Raw genomic sequence first — 11513 nt, 5'->3', positions numbered from 1 at the left:
AAAATGATTAATTTTTATCAGGCATTTATTAGGCCATGAAAATAGGTAATTTACATTGTAAAACACATTTGTACTATGTAAAAAACAACCTGATTGGACTTTTAGTTTTAGTTTGTTGGGGTTTTTTTGATGGATTTAACATACTGGACCAGGCCTCTACAGATGTCTACATTCTTACCAAACGTCAAACAATGATTTAATTTGTTTGTCTGATGTACAGTTCTTGAAATAAATAATTTTATCAGCTTATGTTTTGTTAATAAATGCTATAATTAGAATAATTTTTTTGCTATCTAATCATAGAATGTCAGAATCATAGAATGGTTTGGGTTAGAAGAGACTTTATAGATCATTTAGTCCAACACCCCTCCTATGGGCACAGACATCTTCCACTAGAGTAGGTTTCTCAAAGCCCCATTGAACCTGGCTTTGAACATTTCCAGGGAGAAGGCATCCATAGCTTCTCTGGGAAACCTATTTGAATAATTCACCACCCACCCAGCAAGAATTTATTTCTAATATCTAATCTAAATCTGTCCTCTTTCAGGTTAAAATCATTACCCCTCATCCTATCTCTACATTCCACGATAAAGAGTCCATCTTTCCAGTGGGCACGCTTTAGATAATGGAAGGATGCTATAAGTTCTCTCTGAAGTCTTTTCTCCAAGTTAAACAAGCCTAACTCTTTCAGCCTGATCTCATAGCAGAGGTGTTCCAACCTTCTGATCATTTTTGTGGCCCTTCTCTGGACTGGCTCCAAAAGGTGCATGGCCTTTTTATGTTGGGGGCCTCAGAGCTGGATGCAGCGCTCCAGGTGGGGTCTCACAGGAACAGAGTAAAGGGGGAAAATCACGTCCCTTGACCTGCTGGTCATGCTTCTTTTGATGCAGCCCAGGACACTGCTGGTTTTCTGGGCTGTGAACAGAGATGGCTGGGTTGAGCTTGTCAACCAAGTCATTCTCCATAGGACGTCTCTCAATCACTTCATCACCCAGCCTGTATTCACTTTTGGGATTACCCCAGCCCAGGTACAGGACCTTGCATTTGGCCTTGCTGAACTTCATGATGTTCTCATGGGCCAATTCTTTAGCAGTCAAAGTGCCTCTATAGAACATTCCTTTTATCTAGAATGTCAGCCACACCACACAGCTTGGTGTCATCTGCAAACTTGCTGTGGCTGCACTCAGTCCCACTGTCCACATTCCCAATAAGTGTGTTAAACAGTGTCGGTCCCAATACCAGTTCCTTGAGGAACACTACTCATCACTGCTCTCTGCTTGGACACCAAGCCATTGACCACAACTGTTTGGGTGCAACCACCCAGTCCATTTCAAATCCAAGTCTCTCCAGTTTAGACACAAGGATGTTTTTTGGAACAATGTCAAATGTTTTGAAAAAGTCCAGGTAGATGATGTCAGTCGCTCTTCCATTATTCCCTGGCACTAAAACTCCATCATGAAAGGACACCAAGTGTGTCAGGCACAATTTGCACTTAGTGCATCCATGTTGGCTTGTCCCCACTCACCCCTCTGTTTTCCATGTGCTTTAGCATTGCTTCCAGGAGGATTTCCCTCATGACCTTGTTGGGCACCTATACGAGACTGATCAGCCTGTAGTACCCCTGCTCCTCCTTTTTCCTGTTTTAAAAATAAGGGTAGTATTTCCCCTTTTCCGGTCAGTGGGAAGTTCACTGGGGTACCATGAATTTTTAATTATGATGGGTAGTGTCCAGTGATAGATATCAAAGGAAATAACAAACCTGATCATAAGTAACCACTTTTATTCATAAAGACTCCTTTATACATATTAAATACATTTTATATATTCTTAAATCTGCTTTAGTTCTTTATGACACTTTGGAGAACTTACTTTAACTGGGAGCTATGCCTTGTTTGAAACATTTAGTAGGCATTTTGAGCTACAAGTTCTAAAAGTTGCTAAAAGTAAGAGATTATAATAAAAGGAAGATCTTAGTCATAACCAAACAGTCACTGACACCGTCTCTTCAAAGAGCAAGACATTTTAAATAATATGCTATTATGATATAGACATGATCTATAGTTCAGAATCTTTTTTTCAACAAAGCTCTTTAAGATTGGAACATCTGGAAAGAGTGGTGACATTAAATGGATATAAGGATGTCCTGTCTAAATAGATGAGGAATGGTAGAATGAACTGTCAGACCCATAAACTATGTCTCAGTGCAAGTATCTGTTTGACCCTACTTAAAGGAATTTTTGATTGAAAAGATTTTCTTCTAGAGGTACTTTTAGACAAAAATACTTTTGATGAGAGACTGTTCTGCAAAAAAATGTTGGAGTCTTTACTAATTTACTAAATTATTCCCCCCACCCCACAGAATGCAGAATATGGTTATGTCTTAAATGCTTGTGTAGCTCTTTAAAGTGGAACAGGTTGTGCCCTTATGATACCCTATTGTGTGATTAATTGAAAGTTTTATGTATACTATAACCCTGAAATAGCTATTTGATGTGCACTTTTTGAAATGTAAAAGCAAAACTGTTATTGACTCAAAGTACATTATCAGGGAATTCTCAGAATAGGTGTTTTAACCAAACTCTGAAAGATTTTAAGAAATTTTTTTTCCAGTAAACGGACTATATTTTCTCATTAGAAAAAAAAAAAGATTAACAATTCTTTTAAAAGATTTTTTGGATAATCTTAAAAGTCCCTTCCCACCTAAATATTTCTATGATTCTGTGAGCCTATATCCATGAAAAATAATGGCTTACTTTTGTACTTTCCCATTTGTTCTTTCCTGTAGGTTGAGAAAAATCATTTTTTACGACTTTGAGATTTATTGTAAATGAATGTTGGTTGGACAATCAGAGCAAGGGTAGTAAGAACTTCATAGGTAAGAAAAGTAGATTGGGGTTTTTTTCTAAAATTCCTTTTAACAGGAGGAAATGTGTTGTGTAAGGGAAGTATATGTGTATATATGTACATATATATGTACATATCTGTATATATAAAGGAGGTCTGAAGCATAATTTCAGTCAGCTGCATTTCAGAAGCAGTTTCTCCGAACCTGCCTGGCAGCCCTATGAGGACAACAAAAAATTGAAACGACTCAGTCATTTTTGAGACAGCCTATCCTGCTGAAAAGTAACCTGAGTTGCTAGCAGATACTTCACAGTCTCTTATCATTGTCAGATTGCACCTGTGCATTAATAACCAAGAGTGCCTAAATTAGATAGGCATACTCTTTTATAATTTCTCTGCTGAGGAAAATAGCTCATCTTTTGCTTCTGTTCTGGTCACAGTGAGCAAATCTTAAAAAGTAGTGATGCCCAATTTCTACTGACCCAGATGACTCAGCTACTATCACAGTAAAACGAACTTTATTATTGGTCCTTAAACCAATATTACTTTTGTTAAATGACAAACAAAAATGTTTTAGTGCCTCTTGGAAGTCCTGTATCTAGTAAATATTATTATTAGTGGATTTCTAGAACTTGATAAATTCTATTAACTTACACATATTGTCTATTTCTTTTGCAAATTAAATATAATTAATTCATATGGTTACATTATGTAGTCAACCTATACTCACATTTCCAATTTCCTATAGTACGTTTCTTTTCATAGATGTAAAAAAAAACCTGCTTTTCTTTTGCTTGTTCCTTTCTAGAATGTTTTTAGACTGTTTGTTGTTCTCAGTTAGGTGAAAAAAGAACTAAGCAGCATTCAAAAGAATTCAATACTTTGCAAAAACATACTACTGGAAAGTAGCCAGATCTCTTCAATTACAAAGTAGGAATATTAAAAATGGTGAAAGGAAAATTTGTGTGGTTTAAATCAGTTTAGTTCCTTGGAGAAATGTTCCAGCAGAAAGTAGGGTTTTCTGCAGATAGCTTTTCTGATGTTAGAGCTTTTACTGAATGCAAATTACACTAAATTAAAAACAATTTTGGGTACCATAGACTAAGATGGTATGTAAACTACCATTGTGCTTTTAAGTGATATGAGTAAGGCATTAATGTTATATTGGGTAAAATTTTTGTCAACTGACATTTACCTTGGGAATCAAGGTATTTTTTTCCTTAAAGAAACATAATCAACCTTTAATCTATAACCTATTGTACTATTTTGAAAGGAAACCAGCGGGAGATTCTAAGTCAGAACTACAATTTATTAGGAAAATTCAAATAAAAGCAGAAAACACTGGCGTGAACTGACAGTCAGGGTACAGCCTGACACCCTGTTGGGCAGGGTGGTAGTAGCAGTCTGATTAAATGGTGGCTGCAGTCCTGTAGAAGTGATAGATGTGGTCCTGTTGAAGCAGTGATTCTGTAGAAGGGTCTGTTCTTCCTCTGAAGGTCCAGTAGTGGTTCTATAGCTCTTGTCCTCTGGGAGCCCAGTAGGTAAGGGCTGACTGTGGTGTTCCAAACCTCAGATTATACCCAGGTAGGAATGCTTGGTTCCTCCCCCTCACAATGGGATGATGTTACTTTATGAGTCATGCAGTGAGGCTTGATAGCCCATTAGCAGAGAGAATCCCTGCAGGGAGTTACCAGGGATGAGTCATGGAGGAAATAAGGAACACTGCCCCACCTGTTTTTAATATTTTATGAAGATGGTAATAGAGTACATACTTTTGCTTACACCTTACATTGTAACCTAAGTGTTACAGTGGGGATACTGCAACACGCTGTATCAGACAACGAGGCCCATGGAAAAGAAATATATATGGACCGATTCTTGATAGATGTTTCAGAGATGTTTATTTCCCCAGCCACATGGCCGGGGCTCTGCCGAGGAACTGCTCAATCACGGGACCCGAGGGTCTTTGCCCGCTCAGGGGAACACAAAACAACCAATGGGGAATGAGGCTGACCAGGGACTAGGGAAACCCCGTGTCTCCCGCCCAGGGCCCCTCTCCCAGGACAACATGGCAGGGGGGAAGGGACCCCAACACCTAAGACACCTATTTAATCTAATATTAATTCTATATTAATATGTAATTTTATATTATTTTATATAACAAAGATGGACACTTAGTTCTTTTCATGTGTCATTATATATTTCCTCAAATAGGAGAAAACAACCAAGGCCCATGAAAAAGTTCTTTCATTTTCAGAATTGCACTCTTTGAAATTGGAAATGCTGAATGTTAGCTAATTCCAAATAAGTGTGCAAGAAAACTAGATTATTTTAATCATTAGTGATTTTTTTTTTTTTTTTTTTTTACCACAGTGAGAGTAATATCTACTTAAAAAAGTACTGGTTATTACTGTAAATAAAATCTGTGTATGTTTGATAAAAAATGTAAATTCTGAAAGTTTCCAAATGGTGATTGATAACTGCCTCCCTAGTTTCTATCTAGTGCAAAATTTCTCTGTCAAATAGCATAAAAATTAAAGAAAAAAAGATACAATCAGAAAGATATGCTAAAACTCAGAGAAGCAATATATAATGTCGGGTTTTTTATGCTAGAAGTACTTCTCTCTCGTGATCGTCATAAAGATTGTAAGTAGCAAAGAAAAGAACATTGAGGACCGCATGACAAAAAACCCAATCAAACAAAAAGAAACCCTATTGTAAATACTGACCATGTTACTGAAAATGTGCTATGTGCTCTTAGGAATAGAAATAAAATTTCTAGAAATGTATCAAGAAAGCCTACAGGTACCTTAAAATGGTGAATATTAAGGACCTAGTTTGTGAAAACTTTATCATTGTCTAATTTGAAAGCTCTGAAAGACATTGGATCTGTGGGAAAGTTAACTATGCTATAAAACAAGAATTTCAGAGCAGACTTAAATTAGTCTGGAGGTCCAGTTGTTAACTGAATGTTACACCATCTGGATGAAATAAAGAAGAGGAAACTGAAAAGTGTATTAATACTAATAGAGCTGTAGAGAAAATATGAATCACATTAGGATTTTAATGAAAAGTTGAAACACAAGCTGTTGATACAGTCTAGAGAACTTGAGACATGCACAGAGAAACAATATTAATATCAAAGCATGTTGGAAAATGACCAGAGGGATTTCTTCAGGCAATCGGTCCACAGGGATAAAAATAATATAGTAAGAAATAAACAAACTGTGATTGATTTTTTAAAAAGATCTATGGGAAAAGAAGGCATCATGTAATCCTTTGCCAAGGTACGTTGGAAACAAACTAGTGAGTAGGACGAGGTTATTAATCAAAGTGATGACAATTTACAAAGTAGACTGAGAAACTTAGCTAATTGGGAAACTCTAGAAAGGAATAGAATTCATAATCATTGCTTGGAGAGTGGGGATAATTTATATTTTCAGTTTTAAATACATTTACCATGAAAAAAGGTATAAATAATTATATATGCACAATTAGTTAAGCATTGGAACGGGCTCTCCAGGGAAGTGGTGGAGCTTCCTGGAGGAAGTGCTCAGAAAAAAACCAGCAACCAGGTATCCTGCAGCTGCACACTGACTCTTCCCCCACCAGTGGGATCTGGGAGAGAATCGGAAGGGTAAAAGGTAGAAAAGTTATGGGTTGAGATAAAGGCAGTTTCATAGGGAAAGCAAAAACTATGCACCCAAGCAAAGTAAAACAAAGAATTAGTTCACTGCTTCCCATGGGTGGGCAGGTGTTCAGCCATCTCCAGGAGAGCAGGGCCCCATCATATCTAACAGTGACTTGGGAAGACAAACACTGTCACTCCAAACAAACCCCACTTCCTCCTTTTTCCCCCCACTTTAAATACCGAGCATGAGGGCATAAGGTCTGGAATATCCCTTTGGTCAGTTTGGGTAACCTGTCCCAGCTCTGTCTCCTCCCAACCTCCCATGCACCCCCAATTTCCTTGCCAGTGTGGCAGTATGAACAGCAGAAAAGGCCTTGGGTCCGTGCAAGTTCTGTCAGCAGCAACAAAAACATCTCTGTATTATCAACCCTGTGTTCAGCACAAATCCAAAACACAGCCCCATATCAGCACATATCTTACAGAAGTAGATGTGACATTTTGTGATGTGGTTAGTGGGAATGGGGATATTCGATTGAAGGTTGTACTTGGTCTTCAAGCTCGTTTCCAACCTTAATAGTTCTGTGAAAGCTGAAAGGCAAATCTGCCTTCTTCAGGAAAAGGAAGTGTGACTTCCTAAATGTAGACACATGGATTTACCTGTAGTCTGGTGTATACTGTCCGAAAAATATGTCAGTTGAATGTATTTAAACTAATTTTGGGTTTGTTATGAGAAGAGAGAATATCTCAATTCTGCGAGGTCTATCTGATGGCTGATACCTGCACTAAAATTTTCAGTATGTAAACTGACTAGGATATCAAAAACAACAACAAAAAACCCAACTTGGGTTACAAGTGCACTTAAATTGATAAAATCCATCCACTATTAGCAGAAATTCTATGGAGTACATGAGGAAAGTGCATGTGATGCTTTAATTACCAGGTAAAACTGCACCAAAAAGAATGAGACATGATGGGATTTTTTGGAATGATTTTATGTCATCTTTGTTCTCTGTTTTATCATTGTCTGCAATGCTAAGCTGTTCAAAGAGAAAGGTATATAATCTAAAATAATAGCCATTTAAATGCTTTTACAAATATGTTTCATATCTACGATCTGAAATTATTAATTGTTCAAACGTGTGGATTTTCAGAAAGACATGAGAATGACATTCAGATAAAAGTCACATTTTTTTTGTGGTTGTGTGCATTTTTTATCTGGGTTGTGGGGGGGAGAAGGGGCATTGTCTTTTTTTTTTTTTAAGAAATCAAAAGTAACATAGGAGAGGGGTATTATAACACACAGTAAAATCTCATGGAAAAGTTTTTCTTTCCAGATAAGGTGGATATAAAGACAGTAGGAGAATTTAAAAAAAAAAAAATTAAGAGTTTTTGATGTTAGCTTCTGTCAAAGATAGGGTGCACTCCATCAGATCAAATAGAACTACCCAGCTTGTAGATCAGTCTTAGCTCTCTTAGTCAAAAGAGAAGAATATGCATTTTGGAGGGAGCGACTCATTGCACAGTAAAGAGATATAAGTGTTTTCTGATTAATTCCCGAAATAATTTTTTCTCCCTTTGTCTGTGAGCAGGGGAAACTGGATGACTTCTTCATCTGTAGAGATTTCAGAAATTTAACAGAGAGGCTCCTATCCAGACCGGTAAGATGTTGGAGCAAAATTAAATGAAATATATCGTTTTATTCAACATTAACCATCATACAAAGAGGACAAAGTATTGTATAGGGATTTAAAGAAGAAAAAGTTTATCTGGATTTTTTTAGAAAAACAATCAATTAGGAAAGTAACAAATGCCTTTCAAATGGATTAAAAAAGGAAAAGAAGCCGACCATTTTATTGCTGAAAGCTATATTGTACTAGATATATTAAGGAAAAGATAAGTGATAGAAAAGATATAAGCCTTGAATGAAGGATATCTACCCAGGTCCCAGATAAGTTTAATTATGGGGATGTACTAAATTGGCCCAAGATAAGTTTATGCTCATTACTTTAAATATTATATAATGACAAAGTTGTTAGAATTTTTTAGTACTTGCTATAAAAAAAATATAGACTACAAGTCAGAAAAAAGAACCATCACAGGCCAAGTCACTGAAAGAATACAAAGATACTGCAGGATTTTTAAAACTCTTATATAAAGCATGAATAAGGAAGACTATGTGTGATACCTTCAGGAGACAAGGAAGATGGGTCTTTCACTGCAGACTCTTCCTGAGATTGTGAGCTGAGGAAAACTGACGTAAAAGGAAATTCAGTATGAATGTTTATTTATAACCAAAACTGTAGCATGCTAACATTTGAAATTATAAAAACAACAACAGTAGAAATATAACAAGAATAATAGCTGATTATTGCAGTGAAAAGACTCTTACTATTGAATAACAGAAAGAGCATTTTATGTATTAGAATCCATGCAATTAAGGCAATAGAGGATTTAGAAAGAAACATTGGCAAGCATGCTCAAAACACTGAGGCAGAAAAATTCCAGCATTATTAAAACTTCCATCTAAGGTAGGTTTGCCTTGGTGATTGCATCCCTTTTGCCTCTTTCTAAGCATTTAGGAACCATCAGAGTGAAAGTGCAATAATTGTAATTTTAATAACAATATTAATTACAAGAATTGTGGTTGTTATTGTTATTATAAGCAAGTGAGGAACAGAATTTTAGTAATTGTTTGATGCTGACCAGTCAGGCATAGGATTACTGAAACACCAACAGGAGCTGCATCAACCTGCACAGTATTTCTTTCAAAATCTGTGCTAACATATAACAATATTTTTGAAGTTGTTGATGTAACTGATCACCTTAGCAGCTTTCTGCCAAAAAAGTGTCTTATAGCTTCTATTATTGCCTGCCTTGTAATGAATCACCTCTAGTGCTTGAATAATTAAATTGACTAATTTTAAGCTGAAATAAGAACAGGAGCTGTCAGTCATTAACAGACATTCTCATAAATTATCTTGCTCACTGGCCTTTTTTGTAAGCAGAAGTTACATGCAAAAATAGCATCAGCAATAAACCTTTGGTAGTTAAATGCCTTCTCTTCCCCATGAGTGCCTTCATAACTACAGTTTTCTTGGCAGTGAAGTTGTAATGACAGCTGTCATCAATGGGCTTTCATGAAATGTACCCTGACCTTTGGATGCTATATGTTACAATTACTTTTGTAAAGCCTTTGGGGCCTTGGATTGGGATTTCACACTTCAACATAGCTGCATATTGTTAACAGTTCTTAAAGCCATCTGAGAAAATATAAGAGCTTTCCTTGTCAAGTTGTTGTTTTGTTTTTTTTTTTAAATATGGGAACTCACACACAAAGATTATAATTTGCTGTTGAAGTGCAAATATTGCCTGAGAGACAACTATTTCATGAACGGATTCTGAAAATAAGACATTTCACCCCAGAGGTCGCACACTTAAAAATAAAAATTAATCTCTGCTTGACTATAAGAAAAAAAAGAAGAATGCAACTGACAGTTCTTAAAAGAGGCTCCTTGGAAATCAGAGCCACACAACTGCTTCTTCTATGCTACTGAAATGCACGAGTTTTAAGAATATTTAAAAATAACAAGAAACAGTAAGATAAAAAGGATGACCATAGAAAACTCATTAAAAGCTGAATCCCTGATGAATTATTCTACCAAAAGACTCAAAGCTGACATACAAAACTCCCTTCTAAAAATGATGGTCAAGAATTTATTTTTCTGTGATGGTCATGCCATTTGCTTAAATGAATAAATAAAATTAATATTACACATTTTAGACATGCTCTTGCCTCTCATTTCAACACAAAGGAACCATATATTCTTGTGTTTGAGGAGTTCTGCTACAAGCTGTGAATGCAGAATTTTGATACTTGGTAAAATCTATGTCAATTGAGAACAAAGATGAGTGCTGTTGCATCTTATCTGAAAGAGAAAACAAAGCAGAGAGGATTATATGTAGATAAACAAGAAATTTACTTTTGATATTTAATGTCATTTTACAGTGTTTTGCCAAGTGTTTCGCCGAGTGTTTCTTCTGCCAAAAAAAAGAGGAAACTTAACATTCTGCACTTATAAACTTCCAGTGGTAAGGATAGCTCTCAATGAACAGTGTAGTGTAGATTTCAATGTTTCCTTAGCGTAAAATTATGGTAATTTTCCTATTTTGTCTTAGTAGAATATATCTACAAACAACAAGATGGGCTGATTTTTTTGCCTAAGAGTATCAATTTTAAAGCCATTTATTTCATTGTATATATCTTTGATGAATGTGCACACCAAAAACTTTCCATACAAGAGTAGCCTGTTGAAGCCAAAATCTATGAAGATCTGAATTGAAATGGCATTTTATTTCGAATTTCTCAGATAATCTTGAACTTGCTTAAGAAATAATTCCACTAGCTCTAGCCTTACTCCTCATTATCCTACTATTCTATGGGATTAGTATAAAGCAGGTAAGTAAATGTTTAATCATGTTTTCAAAAAAAAAGACCTCACGAATGACAGTAAAATCTTTCAGAAAGATAAACAAGTATTTTGAGTTTGAATATTTATATTAGTAAAATCAAGGAGTGTATGGCATCCACAACAGTTCACAGATTTTCAAGCTTTTAATAACTTTTTAAAGGGGTGTAGCATATGTTTTACCATGCAAGCAAGACATATTTTTCAATGTTCTCTGGGGATGTTTCTAGGTTGACATCTATAAAAAGATAACCACTTTTTCTTTTTTTTGATGTAGCTTCTTGATCTTAAGACATCCGTGAACTCAATTTTCAGAAAATGGTTGCCATTTCAGAAAAGTAAAAACTAAAAAAAAAAAATTAAAAAAAAAAATAGAGAAAAGAGAGAAGAGAAGAGAAGAGAAGAGAAGGGAAGGGAAGGGAAGGGAAGGGAAGGGAAGGGAAGGGAAGAGAAGAGAAGAGAAGAGAAGAGAAGAGAAGAAAAGAGAAGAGAAGAGAAGAGAAGAGAAGAGAAGAGAAGAGAAGAGAAGAGAAGAGAAGAGAGAAGAGAAGAGAAGAGAAGAGAAGAGAAGA

The 11513-nt window shown here is 35.9% G+C and overlaps 1 long non-coding RNA gene across 1 annotated transcript; it reads left to right on the top strand.

The window, feature by feature from the left end:
* Positions 1-446: 446 nt before the first annotated feature.
* Positions 447-11299, top strand: LOC116439843. The gene is made up of 2 exons (XR_004238321.1): positions 447-2875; positions 8065-11299. It is a non-coding gene; the product is annotated as an uncharacterized LOC116439843 (long non-coding RNA).
* Positions 11300-11513: the final 214 nt, after the last annotated feature.

The sequence above is a fragment of the Corvus moneduloides genome, chromosome 2 (genome assembly GCF_009650955.1).
Source record: "Corvus moneduloides isolate bCorMon1 chromosome 2, bCorMon1.pri, whole genome shotgun sequence".
Lineage (NCBI taxonomy): Eukaryota > Metazoa > Chordata > Aves > Passeriformes > Corvidae > Corvus > Corvus moneduloides.
The sequence above is the reverse complement of the archived record's forward strand: the minus strand, read 5'-3'. Positions and strand labels throughout refer to the sequence as shown.